The sequence below is a fragment of the Eleutherodactylus coqui genome, chromosome 1, assembly GCF_035609145.1.
Source record: "Eleutherodactylus coqui strain aEleCoq1 chromosome 1, aEleCoq1.hap1, whole genome shotgun sequence".
NCBI classification, from domain to species: Eukaryota; Metazoa; Chordata; class Amphibia; order Anura; family Eleutherodactylidae; genus Eleutherodactylus; species Eleutherodactylus coqui.
The window spans coordinates 286757097-286779261 of record NC_089837.1 but is presented as its reverse complement, the minus strand read 5'-3'; the positions used below and the strand labels follow the sequence as shown (position 1 = coordinate 286779261).

General features: G+C 42.6%; 1 protein-coding gene across 2 annotated transcripts in view; it reads right to left on the bottom strand.

Moving 5' to 3' along the window:
* HIVEP3 (HIVEP zinc finger 3) overlaps positions 1–22165 on the bottom strand; it is a 111729-nt gene that overhangs the window by 42903 nt on the left and 46661 nt on the right. The gene's annotated exons all lie outside the window — the stretch shown is intronic.

Here is a 22165-nt window from a genome sequence, read left to right as displayed (position 1 = left end):
TTTGAGGTCTATGCTTGCATGGTTTTTCAAGCCACTGCAGATTGAAGGACTGAAAATTCCATCAGTCAAAAAAAAAGGACTGGTTCTTTCTCAGCTCATCTCCTAACGTACACTCCCCTGCCAGATCAGGAGGCAACACAGCAGAGCACAAAAATCTACTACCGTGTTTCCCTGAAAATAAAACAGTGTCTTATATTAAATTTTGTTCAAAAAGGTTTAACTTTTTTACATGTATAGCTGCCTGGACACTATTTAAATTGACTTCTTTAAATTAACTGTTAGCAGGGTTTAATTTTGGAGTAGGGCTTATATTTTAAGCATCCTCAAAAAGCCTGAAAAATCATTTTGCATCCTCAAAAATTCTGGAAAATCATGCTATATCTTATTTTCTGGGTATGTCTTATTTTCAGGGAAACAGGGTATTACAGAGGGATGTTGAAAGTGATGGGGGATGGTGGAAGAGATCAGGAGGGGGAATGGGACCTGCAGCTACTCAGAGAGGATGTGATAGGTGGAGAGACAGCTGTGTAGTATTGATTGGGCGTGGTTTTACTACACAGCCTCTAAAAGAGGAGGGTGGAGGGGGAGCTGAGTTTGTGCATGTTCACGATAGAGACCTGCTGATCAGTACTGGAAAAGCCCCTGGGACAGAAACGTGGATGCAGGAGAGTCGGCAAAAGTTAGAGGCTTTCTAAATGCATGAGAAGGAAAACACAATGCAAAAAAAACCCAGATAAGTGCATCATTTTTTTCTGCAGGGACTTTGAAAGATATGTGTGTATATAATGAGGAAAGGTAGTCTACTCAATGGAACAAACAAAGGCTTTACAGGTAGATAACAAGGCAACAGAGAGGCAGATAAGTTTGTTGTCCTATGAGCCCAAAAACTTAGTTTATGAGGCTCATAGAACCAGACAGGTACCCTTTAACTACACTAGATGAAAATGAGGCATACAGGAGTGTTTAAAATGATATTACGGGAAACAAGCAAGGTGATAAGTTATGTAAGGACAATAAAAGCTTATAAAATTGGTTACATAAAATAAAAAACATTAAAAGGGTTTTCCCATTATAGAAATTTGTCCCCTATCCACAAAATCAGGCATTCATCCTGTTGATAGGGAATAAATATCTTTAATGGGAAAACCTCTTTAAGAAAGAAGCAAGTGATGTAGAGTAAGAAGTTCGATTTAAAGCAATTTTATTCAACACACAGCAGGACTATAAGATCCCCGGGACATTCACAGGTTCCACGTCTGATGTTGTGTACCTGATCCTGTGCAGTAAATGTCCTGTTGGGGGCCTTTATATTGGGCAAACAGGACAAAAACTTAGAGTGAGGATGAGGTCTCATTGCCAAACAAATAAACAGAGAAGGACAGAATTACCTGTGGCCGAGCACTTTTCTAGTCACAGACACAGTTTAGAAAATATGAAAGTTATTATATTAAAAGGCAATTTCAAATCCCAATATCATTGAAATCAACGCAAATTATGTCTGCAGTTACAAGCGCCGGCCACTACACAGAGGTTAGCACGGAGACTTCCGCTGCTTCAGTACCGACTCTGTGTATTTGCGGCACTGATAACATGCACCCACTCAGCTGATTGGTCGGGGTCCCGAGCGACAGACCCCAGCTGATCAAGTATCCTGAGGATAGTTCATCCGTAGTATTCTCCCTGGTAAACCCTTTTAAGCCTGAAGAAGAACCCTGCTTAGGTTCGAAAGCTCGCTATAACATCATCTATTTTTGTTAGCCATTAAAAGGTATCATATCTACAAGATTACTTGGTTTCTCTTACTGAGAACAATCACATTTGGCTGCCTACTGTGACTTTTTAAATAGAATTGTCCTCTTTTTCTGTGATTTGTTAAGAAAGAGACTATACAAGATTGATAAGAGAAAGTTAAAAAATCTATAATCAAGTGTGTACACAACAGGAAATTACTACTGAATTTCTGCCACAATACAATAAAACTAGGGACACTCTCACACATGCCATGATTTTACGGCCATTTTCATATGCAGGTTCCCGCCTCTGACAGAGGGTTTCAATGCACCTCATCATTCTAGTGGCAGATGAGGTTCAAGACACTGTGGCAATTGCGGTAAAAAACGGATGTGTGCGAGTGGCCTTAAAGTGCACACATGTATATTCCATCCACATGCTGTCGGGTACGGAATTCAATGAAAAAACTCATGGCATAAACTATTCTGATCCAAATTGCAGACAAGACTTGCAGAATGTGCTGTCCAGTTTTCATCAATACATTGCTAAAAAATACAAAGGAAAAAAAAAGTGGGCTTGTTTCAGTAATTTTTTGCAGACATGAAAAATGGATGACACATTGCAGGAAAGGAAAAAAAACGACACAGGGAATGTATATGGATGGTATGTGCAAGTGCACCCATATGAAGAAGAGTCGGTTTATAGAGCAGGTGACTTTTTTTTTTATATCAGTGTGCCACTACCCTAATTTGTGCTTTGTCCTTCTTGTGCTTCATTATCTACTTTTTTGCCGAGTAAAGTGGGTATGGATCAGTGGGAGGGACAGAGCGCTGATTAACAGATTTACTATAATTTATGCCTAGAAACTGGCATAAATTGTAGTGCAACTCTACGTCTGCTCACGGCAGGCATAGATTTCAATTTGTGGTGCAGGTGCAGCCAAAATATGCCACATTTATTAAGGTGCTTTTGTCTTTTAATAAAATTGGCGCATCTTACTCTTAATGAATTTTTATATTTAGACAGGAAACGAAAACCTTCTCTCTTCGTATTTATAATTTGGTTGCATTTTAATCCCTGGGCGACATCCACCATACACGGTGGTGTATGTATGTGGGATTTGTATAAAGAGGGCTTGAGAGAAGAACTTGGCTATTTCAAAAACACAAATCATCATGTTTTTCACTCCTTCTTTAGTTGGTTTACTTGTGAGCTTTGTGTGAACATGTTGTTGCATTACCTAACATTTATTCTGCTTCAGGCCATGAACTGTTGCCTTAACATTCTCATGTAAAATGCTTTTATACACCTTACAATTCATTCTCACAGTTGGGATGAGGTTTTGTTTTTATTTTACTTTATTAGGACAGCAACTTCCATCGTAGCGTCCTTCTATGATCCACCTTGTTCAGTATTTCTCTAATGGTAGAAACATCAACAGAGGGGTTTGCAGTTTGTAGAGTCTTCTGAAGGCTGCTGGTACCTGTGTGTTCTTTCACATATCTTGCAGCATTGCCCATTATGCTCTTGGAGTGATCTTAAAGGGAATCTTTCACTAGCTTCACACTGCCTGAATCACAGGTAGTATGAAATCCAGACAATTACATGTGGTATACAATTATTTGGAAAGAAACAGGGTGGGGTGACACAGGAGGCACAGGGAGCACAAAACAGTACAAAAATTACATATGATGTTTAATTATAACAGAACGGGGGTGGGGGGTTATAAGGAGGTACATGGGCAGAAGATGTATACGATAGGCAAAGTGGAAAGTGTGGGGAGCCATAGGGAGGGGCATGGGTCATGTTTTGATGGGTGGGGGATTGGATCAAGAGATTGGGTATGCCTCCCTGAAGAGGTGCGTTTTTAAGGCGCATCTGAAGTTACATGTGTCAGGGAATTGTCCGGATGCCTTGGGGGTAGAACGTTCCAGAGGATTGGTGCTGCTCTAGAGAGGTCCTGGAGGGGAGCATGTGAGGATCGAATTAGAGGGGTGTTTAGTCTGAATGTGTTAGCAGAGCGGAGCACGCAGGCTGGGTGATTTAAGGACAAGAGGGAGGCGATGTACGGTGGTGCTGTGCCGTGGAGAGCTTTCTGGGTGAGGGTGATTAGTTTGGATTGAGTTCTGTAGTGTATGAGCAGCCAGTGCAGCGACTGGCATAGTGCAGAAGCGTCTGTCAAGCGGCTGGGTAGGAAAATTAGTCTAGCTGCCACATTTAGTATGGATTGGAAAGGGGAGAGTCTGGTGCGGGGAGTACCGATGAGCAGCAAATTACAGTAATTGAGTTGGGGATGGATGAGGGCGACAGCGAGCGTCTTTAGTAGTTCTGTGGTGAGCAATGGCAGAATTTTAGCAATATTTCTGTGGTGCATGTGGCATGTTCGGGCCAGGGTTTGGATGTGGGGGGTGAAGGAGAGGTCAGAGTCCAGAGTGACCCCAAGACAGCGGGCATGCTGTTTGGAGGTTATGATGTCAGATACTGGAATGTTGGGGGAAGTACATTTGGAAGGCGGAAAAACAAGAAGGTCAGTTTTTGAGAGGTGAAGTTTGAGAAAAAGGGAGGACATACTATTAGAGACAGCGGACAGACAGTCGGTGATGTTTTGGATAAATGGTTCAGAGATGATGCGAAAAAAGGTGTATAACTGGGTAGAGATGTATTGGAGGTCGAATTTGCAGATGGTTTGTCCGATTGAGGCTGTGTAGAAAGAGACAAGGTAGGGGCCAAGGACCGAGCTCTGGGGGACCCCAACAGCGAGAGGAGGTGGAAAGGAGGTAGAGCCAGTGAAGGAGCCACTGAAAGAAGGGTCAAAGAGATAGGAGGAGAACCAGAAATAAGCTGTATCCTTTAGGCCGACAGAGCAAAGCATAGCAAGGAGGTGGTCATGGTCAACAGTGTCAAACGCTGCGGCGAGGTCGAGTAGGATTAGTATAGAGTAGTCACCCCTCGACTTTGCCATCATTAGGTCATTTGACACTTTGTGAGGGTGGTTTCAGTCGAGTGCATGGGGCAGAAGCCGGACTGGAGGGGGGGTCAAGGAAAAAATTATCAGGGAGAAAGTATGTGAGGCGGGAATAAACCGGGTGTTTGGAGATGAAGGGGAGGTTTGAGATACGTCGGTAGGTGACAGCATTGGTTGTGTCAAGGGTCAGTTTTCTTTAGTAGATTGGAAATTGAGTGTTTGAATGAGGAGGGGAAAATACCAGAGGTCAGAGAGAGGTTGAAGATGGTAGTAAGGTGGGTTATGACAATCGGAGAAAGGAGCCGAAGGAGGAGAGAGGGAAGAGGATCGCTAGCGCAGGTGGTGGGGTGAGCTTCTTCTGGCGCTGCTAAAGCCGCAGTAAACACAGCCTTAAAAAACGCTGCGTTTCTGCAAACATCTGTGTGTGGAAGGCCTTTCTGACATCATGATAGCTGCTTTGATTGTGCACACTGCAAAGTGAGCTGTAGCCCTGGGTGCATGAAGATTGGTGAGGCAGCACAGCAGCCACTAGAAAAAAAAAAAGAGACTGGCATGAAACTCTAATACTGTATTGGCAAATGAGAGCTTGGGCATGTCAAAAGCACTCACTGATCCGTGACTGCACCAATGAGCGCTTCCATTAATTATGAATGGGAAAGCTGTCATTGTGTTTTATTGGTGGCGATTAGAGATGAGCGAGCGTACTCGGAAAAGCACTACTCGCTCGAGTAATTTGCTTTATCCGAGTATCGCTGTGCTCGTCCCTGAAGATTCGGGTGCCGGCACGGAGCGGGGAGCTGCAGGGGAGAGCGGGGAGGAACGGAGGGGAGATCTTTCTCTCCCTCTCTCCCGCCCGCTCTCCCCTGCGACTCACCTGTCAGCCGCAGCGGCACCCGAATCTTCAGGGACGAGCACAGCGATACTCGGATAAAGCAAATTACTCGAGCGAGTAGTGCTTTTCCGAGTAGGCTCGCTCATCTCTAGTAGCGATGTATGATATAAAAGTGTGTGGCTGCAGACTCCTGGATGTTCTGGAAAACACATCTTTACTTCTATCTGACTGGCTAAAAAAGGAGAGGGGTGACTAAGGGGGCAAATGGCAGCAAAAGAAAAGAGGGAGACAAGTGGTGCTCTGTATTGGGTTGTGCCAAAATAGATTATCCCCATAGAATAATATAAAAAGTTCTGATCGGTGGGGTCCGACTGATCCTGAGAACAGGGTCCCAAAGGTCACAGTGTAAATGGAATAGTGGTCTCTTGAACTTGACAAATTTTGGCACTCATGTTGAAATAAATTGAGTGGTAATGTGCATACGTGACTGACGCTTCGTTTATCCAGGGACCATCGGAATACGCGTTCTTGGGATTGGTGGAGGTTCTAGTGGTCAGACCCTCAATGTTCAGAATTCTGTGGATAGAGGATAACTATCTATCGTCGCACAATCACATTAATATGAATTTAAAGTAAGGCAACAATCTGTTTCCAATATTTCCATGTAAAGCAAACAGTAGTAAAATAAAAATGCTTTCATGAAAGTTTGAACCATTGAAAAATATCAATTAGTTATTGCAAAAGGTCAACACAACTAAAATTAAAAAAAAAAAAACACTTTGCCAGAATTGCTGTTTTTGGCCACCTTGCCTTCCCAAGAAAATGGACTGAAAAGTGATTTTAAAAAACCTCATATGTATTCCAATCTCACTGATCTAACTCCTTTAAAACATAACTTTTACTAATGAAAATTTAAAAACATAAGGCTTCGATAACAAACAACATAAATTACCTATCTAGTATGACAGGCACCTTGGTGACCTTGGTTTTAACAACCATAGATTAAATGATTAGTAGTAGACACCTAAAAACCATGCGTTGGTCAATTAATTGAATGTATGGTCCTTGATAGACCTGTGGCCAACTGTACACAAACGTAACTTTGTTCTATTAGGAGGATTGGTGTTGAAAAGTAATATCAACGTACCCCCGATCTACTGAAGAACAGGTGACTTGTGCCCGTCTACCCATGTCCAAAATGACAATTTATATTGGTATTAGAATAAGACCAGGATATCAGCCAAGACTATATTAAAGGGGTTGTCCCGTGGCAGCAAGTGGGTCTATACACTTCTGTATGGCCATATTAATGCACTTTGTAATGTACATTGTGCATTAATTATGAGCCATACAGAAGTTATAAAAAGTTTTATACTTACCTGCTCCGTTGCTAGCGTCCTCGTTCCCATGGAGCCGACTAATTTTCGCCCTCCGATGGCCAAATTAGCCGCGCTTGCGCAGTCCGGGTCTTCTGCTCTCTTCAATGGAGCCGCTCGTACAGAATGCTGGCTCCGTGTAGCTCCGCCCCGTCACGTGCCGATTCCAGCCAATCAGGAGGCTGGAATCGGCAATGGACCGCACAGAAGAGCTGCGGTCCACGGAGGGAGCAGACCCCGGCGGCCATCTTCAGCAGGTAAGTATGAAGACACCGGACCGCCGGGATTCAGGTAAGTGCTGAGCGGTTTGTTTTTTTAACCCCTGCATCGGGGTTGTCTCGCGCCGAACGGGGGGGGGGGGGGGGTTTAAAAAAAAAAAACGTTTCGGCGCGGGACAACCCCTTTAGCACCAATAACAAAGTATTGGGCCAGATAGATTCAATAAGAGGAAGAAAATACTAGAACATATATGGCTCTAGGTTTGTCCACATAAGGACGAGAATACGAGCCAGATCTAGATACAGATTGATTCTAGATATTTCCCACATTGAATTCAGACAGATGAGGTTCGGTAGAATAAGTTCTTGTATGGCTCAGAATTTTATACGGCTCAACGTGTTTCTGTCGCGTAAGCGACTCATCAGGAGCCTTTCTAAGAATGAACCAAGCGAATATCTGATCATTTAGATATCAGCCCAATGAACCCTAGGGAATCCTAGTAGTTATTCAAGGAAGTGAGGGTGATACCTCATAATGCTAGGAAAAGAGATTCTGCTACTAAAGCAAAATGTACAACCTAGACTTGCATAGAAATCACTTTATGCCCCTAAATAAGCTCAATCAGCATCAAGTGTCATAGGTTGGCCTAAGACTAGGTATTGCTACATAACCCACGTTTGTACCCGAGGAAAATTCCTAATGAGAACGAAGTGCCCAATAATGGGTGCAGAAACAGCTATGTATGCTGCTAATATTGCCAGTTACCAGCTAAAGTAAAGGCTTTGTTGGTAAGAGAACCAAAAATAATAAAATGAGAAACCTAGCAGCATCTCCAGCCTTGAAGGTAGGCTGGAGGCATATGAGCAGTGTTGGACACAGTACTGCCTTATGAAGCCAGGTCCAGTAACACCCCTCTGAGGGTTGGTGCCCCCCAGTCCAATCAGCAGCGAGTATACGCCCCTGAAAAGATAGTGTGGGAACACCTTTTTGATAAAACCCCTATTTAATGATAGGCAGGAGAGGTAGTCAAAGACACCAGTCACCTGTGATAGACACTCTACCCAGCGTAGAGCCCGATCGCCGCTAGCCTTTTCAGATGATTTGTAGAAGGAAGGCGACGCGCCGTATCATCGGGTAAGGGTCACATGACGTGATATGTTATAGTCGCAAGAACACGTTACCCAGGGAGATCCGCCCACAGCATTGCGTGCTGGCCAATGGTGACGTACAGAGCCAAAGTACCTGGCGGTCACATTACTGTTCGGCATATCGTCGCCATGGAGAAAAGGGGCACAGCCACAACGCATAGCGAGCCGCTATAGATAAGGGCGGACTCGCCCATGGTGGTCAATGGTGTAAATGTGAATATAGCGGACCCATAAGTGACTGCAGGTAGATACAGTACCTTCTAATTATTAAATAAAGATGGAGCCCAATGTTAAGAGATTTTATTCAAAGCAAAAAAAATCACTGCATAAGGTATCTATGAGTCTAATAGGTGCATGAGATGCAAAACCGGACAAATGGAAGGTAGAGACCAACCTAGGTCCCTTCAAAAGAATCCAACCACTGAACAGTTAAGTGGATCAAATCACCATAGTCATACCCAAAAGGGGGTGAAAAAGGCCGACTATTTTGTACTAAAGAGTTTGGGAGTAAGTCCATGACATACTTTTATATTACATTGTGCTAAAGTTTGATCTGTCTTATTGCTGTTGTGTGTTGTTAACACGGTAATTGTTAAATTTAAAGCATATAGTATTGTTATTCTCCATTATTAGTCTTAGGGTGCGTTCACACGAGCGCATAAACGGCGCGTTTTTGCGCCCAATCGTATAAACGTGACCATCTGAGGCGTTGGTTTCCAATGTATTCGTTCGCACGGGCGATTTTACGGCGCGTAAAAACGGCAACCCGAAAAAAAAAACGGAACATATGCGACCGAAATACGCGCCAACGCATATTCGATGGCCGAAAAGATAGTGTGCAAAGTAGGAACAAACGATAATATGCTTTCTAGCTCTGGTCATGATCGCCGAAAAACGTTCTTTCCGGCGATTAAACGCTGCGCACGTGCGAACGTAAATACGCCTACGCTCGTGTGTCCGCGCCCTTAGACAGACATAGTTAGGACTACTTATTTACAGAGTATTTATGTCTGAACTGTTTCCTAACATTGCATAACCATATTCCTTCTCAGATCGTTAGTTAAAATAAAAGTTTCTATTTTTGTAACTTTGTGGTCTGCATCGTATTCCTGTAACCTGTGGTGCATCCACCACCCGTGACATTAGTGGAGGGGAGAAGGGGAACTGGCAGCAGCACCTTCTGCTGGTTCGGACAACAGGCAGCCAAGGTCCATATTTGGACCCCAGTTTGCCTTTGAAGTACCTCTGCTTCAGAGTGATGAGTTACACTTTATCCTCTAGTAATCTAATTACATGGTTTGGAATATGCCAATAACGATTTCCCGAATACATAGCGTCAGCAGTAGAATCTGACGGAAGATTAATATTCTCTGCTTTACTCTCATGGTTTTGTCTGGGTCGGTTTGCTCTACTGAAGTAAAAACTTTTTGCATGTCAGAAAGAAATATCGAAAGCTTCTGTAGACCTATAGCAGTCTTCAGCTACTGGGAGGAGCCGAAAAGCAGCAAAGACAGTCGAGGGGGACATTGCTCGGGTGAGTGTTGCAGCCCCTTCGTTCTAGCGATCAGCGGGGGTCTCAGCAGCAGGACCCCCACTGAACAAAAAACTTATAACATGTCTCTCAGACGTCAAAAGTTTGTGAAAAGTTGAGTTACTCTTTAAAGGGATTCTGTCATCAGGTTCATGCTTACCAAACTACAGGCAGCATGAAACCAGGGCAGAGGTGCCTGTTATCCCTGTGTATCTGTTATTCTGAGAGGCTATAGCACTTCAGACCAAATATACTTATAAAGTTTGACTCGCTGCTTGAGCATGATGTATACTCTGCAAGAAGCGGATGAGGAGAGTCAAACATCAACTGTATTCATTCTGAAACATCACAGCGTTTCAGAACACCACATACATGGGGGCAACAGGCATCTCTGTCCCGGGTTCATACTACCCAGAATTCGGACTACATGCACCAGATTTCAGAATCCCTTTAATGTTACAGCATTAAATTACTTTCTTGATAGTTGTGGGTCTCCCTGCTTTGTAACAAAGGTTGTTTGCCTCTTCTTGTATCACAGAATAACAAAGCCGCATGAATAAAAAAGGTCCATAAAGATGGTTTGCACACTTGCCATCTGATGCAGGAGCACACAGCACTGACTTTACATAAAAGCCACTACGGTATGTTCTTTTCCTGCTCAGCAGGAGCAGTCTGCCCACTTCTGCTGGGAGACATGGAACTTTATATATTAGGCACCAGGTGTTAAAAATGGACTACTCAAATGAAAAAGTACAGGGTACAAAACCCACTTACCAGGGCCAATTTTCTAGGGCTCATTCACAATTACGTTGGAGGTTCCGTCGTAGATTTCCATTAAAATCCAGGACAAAGTAGTAGTGCATGCAGTGCCACTTCATCCTGCAAAATGCCGAAGGTTATAATGGAATCTGGGCAGACCCCATTATAGACAATGGGTGCCATCCAGCGCCATTCGGGACTAGCATGTCCTATGATGGAGCCAAACAGACGTGGCAGTTCATAGGGCATGTGTGAACTACTATAATGATCAATAGTAACCACCTCATACTTGAACATATCAACCGCATTACAAGCACTGAAGTTTACATACACAGCACGACTACAGAAATGGCTGTATGGACAAGTAGACAAATAAATATATATATGTACAATATGTAATATATATGGATAAGTAGACAAATAATTGCTGTAAATACAAACACAGTCCTTGGAATCCTGGCTCAGGGTCCGAAATAACAACTGATTGAAATCTGGGGGTGTAACACCTTCAGTGCTGAAAAAAGATGATTTTGATTTTTGAAAAAAGGTTCCAGTTAACAGGAAGAATTTGTTTTGCACCAGATAGTTTCACTTTTTGTCTATGGAATTGAGAATTTCGGCAAGTTTATCACATGGCACAAGATACCACATCCTGCCAGGAAGTTTAAGTACAAGTGTACATTGTTTCCAAACTGCTTTAGGAAACAATGACACATGTAGCGCCAGCCCTATAAATGGTAAACAAAAAATATATATATATTTACGTGGACTATAGATAAATAAGATCTTCAACAAAATTTGCAGCTGTCAACTTGCAGCAACAATAATGTCAACACAGCTGCTTAAATAGCAGGCACCTTTCACTGGAGTGGTGTGTACTGTATATCACATGGGTGGGGGAGGCAGGAGCTTTCAGGATACCCTCACTCAGGCTACTGGTCCCAATGCAGCTGTAAACTGGTCACATAACAAGGGAGCTTCTCATCACAGGACAGAGCCCTACAGAGGGTCCCTCCCAGGCACACCTCCCTCTTTTTAAAGCACACAGGGTTGTTCTGTTCTCAAGAGCTCACAATCACATATTTCTTGTCTAACATGTGGACTGCAAATATGAAAGGAGTATGATGGCAGAATGGACTGAATGATATAAACATAGATGTGTAATTGAACAGGACTACATCAGGCACTCAGTCCAGAATACACGTAAAAAATGTGGCTGGATATCTGAATACAAGCTTTAGGTTGGGAACAAGAGCTTCAAAAAACTAGTGGCTATACAAGATGCATTAAGGCACAGAGGAAGCAGAATATCTACAAACCTACTAATTGTTGTCATTATATGTATTTAGACCTGATCTACAACTATTCCACACATCACATTAAAGTTCCAGGTATAAAACAACAAAGTACTATATACGCATTGTAATCAAATAAGCCATATATAAAATAAATAAAAATTGAACCTAAAGTGTCTGGTGCCACAAATACCACAGAAAAACCTTTACCTGCCCCAAAATCAAAAACCTTAAATGCACTTTGACACCAGAATAGTGGACTTAGATTACAAGAAAAAATGTCAGAACGGAAGAAAAAGAAAGACGTATGAAAACAAAGGGCAATAATAAACAAAAGGTACAACGAAGAAGGCGAAGTACAAGAAGCGAAAAAGGACAGAGCGTTGTCACATGCTGTCACAACACTCACAAGTGACTGACTAATATATAGTAGTGTCACTGGACCACAAGAAACTGTGTATTCCCCGCTAGCCCAGTTTCCCTTATTCTGCAGCAGATTGGGGGATCCTCGGCGGCCTCCCCTCCCTCTACTGCCTTAACTCACACAGCGCTTTCATTTAAAGATGCTGTCTGCTGGGATCCTGCTGGGTTAACCCATCTTAAAGCGGCAAATGAAATTTGTATCCCAAACGTCCTGGCAAAGATATAAGAAGTAGCATGTCTCACCTGCACCCTGCTTGTGTCTGCTCTGCCTGCAGTGAATCTTCAGTGTCAGGAGGAAAGCATGAAAGAAAATAACACACGTTTATTTCAAAGCTCCTTATTTGGGCCGTGATGTCAGGGGGGAAATTGCTAATCTGAGGTCCGCCCACAGCTCCCCCTCCATCCCTGCCACCTCTTCCTCTCATCATTTCTATGTCTCCAGCATCCTTTCTCTGTTTATTTTCCTACTCAGTTTGTACAATTTCTTGCTCAGAGAGGCTGATGCCCCCCGGAGAGAGTACAGAGTCAAGGCTACCCGTGGAACAGAATATAAAGGGTGCAAGAGGAGTCACACTAGAGAGAATAGAGCACCGAGGAGGGAGGGGGACGAGAGACAAAGGTTGTGAGGGGGATGAAGTGTCACTCCCGGGTCACCATCACCTTTACTAGTACCCTAGCTAGAAACCTAACACTGCATTACTGTTTATTATTCCCAAGGTTAGCAGGTAAGCAGTAAAACAGAATAATACTGAGAAACTATTACATTAGATGACGCTCGTAATTCTCACGTAAAATGTATCAACTGACACCAAGGAAGGCCACTGATGACGTCATGAAACAACGGAGATGATGTTTTACAGAAAAGGAAGAGAAAGAACATGGAAAGGCTAACCATCTAATGGAAGTATATCAGCATCGGTGTGAATATAGATCATTAGCTTTGTGTGCAGCGCATGAAGTCAATGAAGACACCTACCGGGGATCAAGCAAATGTGTAATAGACACTATTCTACCAAAAGTAATTGGACAACTGAGCAAGAATCAAAGTACAGTGGTGCCTTTTAATCCGCTCCGAGACGTAGCTTGTAAGCCAAAAAACTCGTATGTCAATGAAAGCCGGCACTGAGTTAACCAATCACAGCCATTCAATGACATCATTGAATGAACCTAGCCCTGGCTTTCATTGGCTGACGCGGCGCTGAGTTAACCAATCAGACCTTAGCTTGCTGGAGGCAGGGCATTCAAGCTCCGCATCCAGAAAGCAACGCTCTGTGTCGGCGTTGAGGAGTGTGTGACAGCCTGCAGCAGCGCCGCAGACCATCGTGAGGATGAAATGCTGGCGACAGGTGAGTATAGATCCTCCTGAGCCTCAGCTTGCGAGTTTTTTGACTTGCAAGCAGGCTCGTACCCAGAGTTTTTGCTCGTAAATCAGAGTAAAAATTCGGGAGAGAGCCTGCTCGCAAGTCAAAAAACTTGCAAGCTGAGGCGCTCAGATCCCGAGTTACCACTGTAGTATTAATTTGTATATATTAATACTTACTGGGGTCTCCTTTGGTCCTAATTACATTGGATATCCTCCACAGCATACTTTCTACTAACATCTAATACCTATCAGGTGGTATTTTGCCCCATTATTTGGCAATAAGGTTTGCTGAGTTTTCTCAAAAGTAGATGTATTTGGTGCATCTACAATGATGCAAGGAGAGTCATCATTGGACAGTTGAGCAATGCAAGAATGTTCTATAGAGCAACGAATCACGCCACTCCATCTTTACATGAAATATGTACCTGGGTGTGAAGGAGGCCCGGGGAATGCTTTTTGCTTGAGTGTGTTGTACCAATATAACGGTGGAGTTTACATTATGCTTCAGGGATGGTGTGAAGAAAGGCAGCACCAAGTAAAGTGCAAGCAGATAAGGTTAAAAAGACCTTGATTAGCCCATGGTCACAGCGCCAGCAGAAACGTTTCAACCCTACCATGGGTCTTTTTCATTATGCTCTGGGGATGATTTACGTGGATTGGTCTCGGCCTGTTGGTTGTAGTGATAAGAACCATGAATACAGAGGTGTATCCTGACATTATAGACCATAATCTGCTGCTGACATTGTGACAATAGCCTGGGAATGGTCAGCAATACTTCCAACAAGACAACGTGTCTTGTCATAAATCTAACACTGTTTTATGTTGGTTTGAGGATATGGATGTTCCACGATTGGGCGGACCTGTAGTGTCCCAAACTAAAACCTATCAAATGTCTTTCAGATGAACTGGAATCGGGTCAGAAATACGAACAGCATCCATCTTTGAGACAATTTGCCAGAGGAATTGAGGGAAATACCAGCTGAAATGCATCAGATGTTAGTAGAAAGTATGTCATGGAGAGTATCCAATGTCATTAGGGCCAAAGGAGACCCCACTAAGTATTAACATATGTAAATAAATAGTACTTTGGATTCCAAGTGTCCAATTACTTTTGGTAGGATAATGTACGCTGAACCTCGGTGGAGGTTGAGCATAATTTATATGTACGGTATATGTGACCCCAGGCACCCTTTCCCTGGTCTGCTATGGCTTCCCAGGAAGAGACACTATGTACAAGGCCAATACAGGAATATAATATTACAACCGATCCCTATGCTTGCCCCATAAAGCGCACACATTGCAGTTTAGGTGAAGTTCTACATACATTCTTTTTGTATTAGTCTTGGTTCACACATTTCTCTTTCAGTGTAGTTGTTGCTTCCCCAGAGGGGCTGTAAAGAGAGATGTATGAAAACTGCACCAAATCAAAAAAAGGCCTCAAATTCACATGGATTTTCCCTGCAGTATGTTGAGGAGGTTTTGTAAAACCTCATTCACTTGAACTGGACTGTACCTTATTCCAGATTTTAAGTATAAAACTCATAAATACGCCACATGTGAATGTGGCCTTAAAAGGGGTAATCCAGCAATTAAAAATGGATGTCTTGCCCTCAGGATAGGTCATCAATATTTGATTGGTGGGAGTCCCCAATCAGCTGATTAAAGGCGCCACGGCGCTCATCCATGTGCTGAGACCACTGCAATATTTACCCCCGCGTATGAACTTGCTCATACTTAAAATACTGTATTTTTACAATTTTGACAGCTGCCGTTCTGAGTATTGCAGGCTGGTGCCATTCACTTCGATGCAACAAGCCTGCAGTACTCAGAACAACGCCTACTATACAAACATAGTGTTCCAAGAACTAGCACAATCGTACTCTGGAGGAAATATTGTGCTTGGAAAAGTGGGCGCATCCCTTTGAGGGTGAATACCCACTTGCGGGTTTTTTTTGCGCGTTTTTTCACTGCAATATCGCTGCAATTTTTTTTTACAGCGATTGTCAATGGGACTTTCTAATGTTAAAAACGCATTGCACAAAAATTGCAAAGCACAAACTTGCGATGCTTTTTGACATTATAAAGTCCCAATGACAATCGCGGTAAAAAAAACGCAGCGACATCACGTGAAAAAACGCGCAAGAAAAACACAAGTGTGCAGGAGCCCTAACTCAACTGATCAGCGAGGGTCCTGGGAGATGAACTCCCACCAAACATTGATGGCCTATCCAGAGAATAGACCATCAATTTTTAATAGCAAATTAACCCCTTCAAGCCAGGGCTGACCAAAATAGTCACCACACGAACTACAAAAACAGCTCTGGGGACTGGGTTTTGCTTCCAGCGCTTCATTGCATTTAGCTGTCTCATGCTTCCCAATGCCAAATGCATGGAGCTAAATGTTAACACTAAGGCTAGTTTCACAGGGGCGAACGCGATTTTACCGCAAGAAAATCACAGCAAAAATCATGTCTTGATTTTTGAGCATCAGTGGTGTTTTTTTATAGAGAACAATCTCGCATCACTACCACCCGCGATAAAATCACACGATTTCTTTTACCGCAAAAGTCAATGAGGCTTTCTAATGTTAAAACTGCCTTGCAACGCATAGTTTTGGCGTTACGAAGGCTCCATAGGGACACACTATAACATGATGCCTGCAGTGTGGACAACATATTGGAGCTGACAGATTCCAGTTAAATAAGAAATCCGATTTCATTTCTTTCCATAGCGACCTCTAACGAAAACTATTTATTGCAAAGAAACAAATATGTAGTCAGATACACAAAGCAATCTATCCAATAATATTGTAATTGCCACAATTGTACTTGGAGTAATAAGAGGAGAATACCAAAATAGGAAGTCTGTACATTTAGAACTAGAGATGAGCGAGCGTATGCAAATTACTCAAGCAAGTATTGCCATCTTTGAGTACATGCCCGCTTGTGCCAAGATTCGGGGCCTGCGGGGGTGAGCGGTGAGTTTCGGGAGTGAGCATGGGGGAGCGGGGGGCACGAGTGGGCATGTACTCGAAAATAGCAATACTCGCTCGAGTAATTTGCCTTAGCGAGTACGCTCGCTCATCTCTAGTTAGAACATAATTGTACCAGAGCTTCTGACTGATGAAATAAAGATATTTTACTTTAAATTTGAATATGTATGTGTGGTTGGGGTCACTGCTCTTCTATACAGTTTGCACATAGAGTGTGTTTGGCACAATCAGACACACACAGGGGAAGTAGATTGTGAGGGTCAGGCTCAGAGGGGGCAATAAGGGGCTTTCTCTGTACAGCGCTGTGGAATATGATGCCTTTCCTTAAATCATACAACAAAGCACAGGCTCATACGAGCGCATTTATTATTGCATATTATGCACATGCATGATATGTGGTGGATAGAGTCAATGAAAGTAAATTGATTTTTGTTGACCCACTCACACTATCGTTTTAATACGCACGTAAAAAATAACACTGCATGTTCTATTTTACCATGGTTTACACGCAATAAAGCCCTGTTGTTCTCTATGGACGTGTAATAAATGCTGTACATACGCAATAACATTGTGTATGTGCAGCACTAATACGCAATGTCGCTAAACGACTGGGCGGGAAATAAAGAAAAAAACAAGTTAGACTGCGCATGACAGCATATGTGAAATACGATCTGCCTGTCACCGTGGTAAAACGTTGCATTATACATGCAGCATTATATGCGTATGCTCATGTAAGAAGGCCCTAAAAAGTTTCAAAATAGTTGGGAGTACTTGTGTATGCAATAATACCGGTCTCTCACCTGACAGACCATTAAGGGGAGGGGAAAATCACTTGCTACATATGCCAGTCTCATCCATGAGTCATTTCTAAGAACGAGGAGGAACGCATTATACAGACGTCTGCACAGTTTTAACTTCGGGATGTCATTTACAAGGATATTAGTATTTACTGATGTTAATCTTGTCATATCCACATCAATCTGCCTGTATTACAATCATTTTTATCATTTGTTTGGGATACAATGATCGCGTCACCATTAATCATGTCCAAAGTTCAAAGGTCAGAATTAGTCTATAGAATGAAATACTGAACTACAGTGAAAATATCCATATTGTGGGCAGAATGAACACTCCTAATAATGTTTGTGCTCTCTGGAAACACATGGTGTGAGGCAGTTCCATGCCAATAAGAGGTATCATCACTATGTAACATGTAGAATAAACTTCGTTTAACTCCATAATGTCCACTAACAGGAAAAGTTTCCCTCTCCTGCCAGGCAGGAAAGTGCTGTTATTTTGGGCCCTGGGATGGCCATTTCCTGACCTGTGCCGCTTCACCTGCTGGCAGGATGGCGTCAGTCACTCCTTGGTGGGTGTTGCCCTGCCGTGTACAGTCCTGTCTAAATTCAGCAGTAGCTCCTCTCAGCCACCTTCATTTTGGAGCCAAAGTGCACTCAGTGGCTGACTGTTTCTGAGTAAAGTGATTCAAGGACAAGCAGAAACCACCAGTAGAAATATCCAGAAACCTGTTATTAGTGACCGCACTGGCTTTAGCTGTGAATGGGACCACTTTACTGCACTGTGAACATGTCGGAGGTTTGGGAAGTATTTTTAGAAAGTTCCGCTTGCAAAAAAAAAAAAAAAGCCCATGATGTTTGGGATATTTAAGGAATCCAAATGTTCAATGCTCCCAGTAAAGACAAGTGAATCGTGTCCTTATTGCTACATCTGTAGAGGTATGGACAAAAATAACTACTTGGGACACAGATTTAGGATGGGATGCAGAACCATTAGCTGTGCTGTAAGCAGCATGAATCATGCATATATTAGATAAAGGGGTTTCCCGGCCCTATAAGCACAGTTCCAAATTAGTTAAAAACAAAATCTGTTCTAATTATTATTAATATTTTTAAACGTGGCACTTGGTTCTCCACCACTTCCTGCAGTCACAGCGGGCAATGACGTGTCAGTAACAAAAGGAAGTCCTGGGGCAGCCATTCACTGACGACAAATTAAAAAGGTAAGCTCATTCGCTAGATTTCTTTCTTTTTAGTACACGGGTAAGAGTAAAGGGGTTGGAACAATAGTACAGCCACTGCAAGTGTTCACCTAGTTCTAAATCATAAGTTCACTTTTGGTGAGCCAAAGGTCAACATGCTCTTCGATGTCAGGGAACTGCTTATAGAGCAATAACAAGGATACTTCTGTTCTTGAAATTACACTATATGAGGTACAGAAAATAAATAATAGAGCAGCAGCAAAAAAATCAACCACACTCCAAATGTGTTGCTTGCAGCCTGTTAGCAGCTTACCGTTATTTTACAGCTATAAGCTTGTACCTGTTGCGCCACAGAATTCAGGCTGCCACAAACAGTTCATTATATTCTGATGATAATCTTGTAGGGCAACTTCAGGGTTTGTCATAATATTATCTCAGACCACTGAAATTCCAAAAAAATACCAATTTGATGATGTAATTGCATGGCAAAATTAACATGAACCTCTACTAATTAGTGGCTTCTGCCATTTCAGCCACATCCGTCGGCAATAGTTAAACACTATAAAAGTATATATACAATCTCTTTTGGCAGACATCGCTAGTATAATGTTTTATACGGTGACGACCTCAGCGACTTCTAACATAGCACCTTTCCACTTTTGTCCTGCTAATGCTCCCTAGTTAACTTAAAATGTAGTTCTGAAGTATAAAAGTCTATTAGCTCTATAAGCATATTCATATTCCATAGCTCTGCACATCTCCTGATCCTAAGAATTGTTCCCATGAGATTCACAAACTTCAGCTTTTTTTTTAATTTTTGGAACATGGAATGAAACTGTAGTACCCAGAGGAAACCCATGCAAACACCATGCAGATGTTGTCCTTTGTAGGATTTGAACCCAGAACCCCAGCACTGCAGGCTAACAGTGCTAACCACTGAGCCACCATTCTGCGCCTTATAGTAACCAATAAAATAAAGTAATAGGCAATACAAGCTATTAAACTATTTACTAGCTTAGTACCAATGTGCATAGTGAGTAAAAATATCATCATCTTCATCACTGCAACATTGACTGTAATGCAACATAAGCACTATTCATCAGGAGCTTCATGGGTTAGGGTCTTGAAGCAGCTGCATACAAGCATGAGACTATCTTGTGTAATACTAAGAGTAGACCAAGGTGGAATACATAATACACACCACCTTGCAGTGTATATGAAATCAAAATGCAGCAGTATGCAGTCCTAAGCTCTCACTCACGACCAGAAGGTTGTGTGTTCAATCCCCGCAAGGTTCAGGTAGCCTAATCAAGGTTGACTCATCCTTCCAAGGTCAGTAAAATGAGTACCCAGCTTGCTGGGGGGTAATAAATAAAGACTACTTGAAAGCACTGCGGAATAAGTTGCCGATACACAAATAACAAGTCCCTTCCACCCCCTTTCCCTTTTCTTCCTAAGTGCAAACTAGAAAGTTTGGAGGAGGAGAAATAATAGTCTCAGGCTGGTTATTATGGTAGTATTATTGTATCTTGACGCCACCGGAAGCTAGGGGTAGAATGCCCCTGTCGCATCTCTAGCTCCCGATTGGCTCAAGTTAGGAAGGTCCTAGAAGCCTGTGGAGACATTTCTGCCGGCTGTGGATGGTTAGGCTGAGGGTTACAGTTCTTCTTTGGCTTACATTATTACCTGTTAATGCTGCCATGTTACAGCTGTAACGTGGCAGCATTTACATTTCATAATATAAGCCTAAGCAGAACTGTAACCCTCAGCCTAACCATCCATGGCCGGCAGAAATGCAGTGCAGCGTCTCACCTCAGTGTCGGCCGGCATTTGAGGCATCCGTCCCACACGTCCACCGCCTCAGTCCTCTGTCCTCTGTCCTGTCCAGCACCTTGGCCCTGCGTCCCGGCCATCGGCTGTCAGCTCCGTGCCGGCGCCCGCATGTGTGCTCCGTGAGGGCCGCTCACCCACTCACAGCTGGCAATTGGACGCCGCGCACCCCCCCCCCCCTACAGTGATGCCGGGTTCGGCCTCCTGGGCCACCACACAGAAACTTCCTTGCAGCTGTGGGTGGCTTTCCAGCACCTGCTGCCTAAGAAGGTGTGCAGCCAATCAGCATCAGGGGCGTCACCTCCCTGTCAATCTTGGCTCCACCAGGAGTTCCTGGTGGCGTCAAGATACAATAATACCTATTATGGTTTAGATTAACAGGCTCCTATATTTCAGTGAAAAGGAATCCAAATATTGTAGCTCACAGCAAAAGTTATGAGAAATGTGCCAATCTAAACTGTTTAGGAAAACCCTGTACTGAATCAGCATAACAATGCTGAAAAATTGCACAAACTAGAAGGATGTTATAGAAGGAAAACAGGAACCAACTCCACATCAAGCAGGTTTTCTGCTCTTATGCAAATAAGGCTTAAGGCCCTTTTACACGGAACAATTATCGTTCAAAGAATTGTTTTAACAAGTGAAAATGAACAATAGGGAACAATTTTGAACAAAACTTTTGTTGAATTCGGTTTTTCATGTGATTTAGACTAAAATAGGCATGCTGATTTCAAAAATACTGTTAGTTTTCTTCTATCAAGGTGCATTTTCTGCATAGTCATCTTGATAACTTCCCGGAAAATGTTGGTGCGGTCAATGATGAGCAAGGTGAACGATTCCACCAAGATTTGAAGGACAGTATACAGGAAGATGGGATGTACATATGGTGGCCGACTATTGTTGTTCACAGATTGAACACTCCAGGAAAAGCTATAAGTATAAGTTTTTACCTTAACTGTTACTACTTCCACACAATTTTATGTATGAAAACAATATATTCCTTGTAAAGACAAGACAACTTTAAATAAACATTACATCCAGGTAATTTTTTGATCTTCCATTGTTTGTACATTTTGTATGGTTTTTGAGAAAAATGGAGGGTATCCTGTATCTTAAAAAGTTTATGTGATAAAGAAGCCAAAAGTTAGTAAAAACAAGTATAAGATCCAAGTCAATGAAAATTGTGTTCCCCGATGTAATCGTTCAGAGTAAGCACAGTTAGCGATCAAACGACAAATCCTTTGCTTTTTGTTTAGGTTATGCAGGCGTAAAAATCATTGTTGGCTCGTTCACTAATCATTTAGTTTAAAATATCGATCATTCAGTCATTCTCATTCACTTATACAGTGAATGTAAACTAATTAACAATTTCTCATTCAAATGAGCCAACAATGTATCTGCCTGTAGAAACAGGCTGCACAAGCGAACTGGGACTTTATTTGCACGTTCAAACGACAAATTGTTAAGTCTAAAAAAAGGGAACTAAGATCAACGTATAGTCAAGTGATAAAGCTAATAAAGCTTAAAAGTGTTGTCCAGTAGCATAGACCATCAATAATAGTTCGGTGGTGGTCTGCTTTCCAGAACCTCTGCCGATCAGCTATTCTCTGAGCCATTCTCAGTTCAATGGCCTGTCTTGGTATTGCAGGCCAAGTTCCCATTGAAGTGAATTGATGTAATACCAAGCTTGGCCACTGCAGAG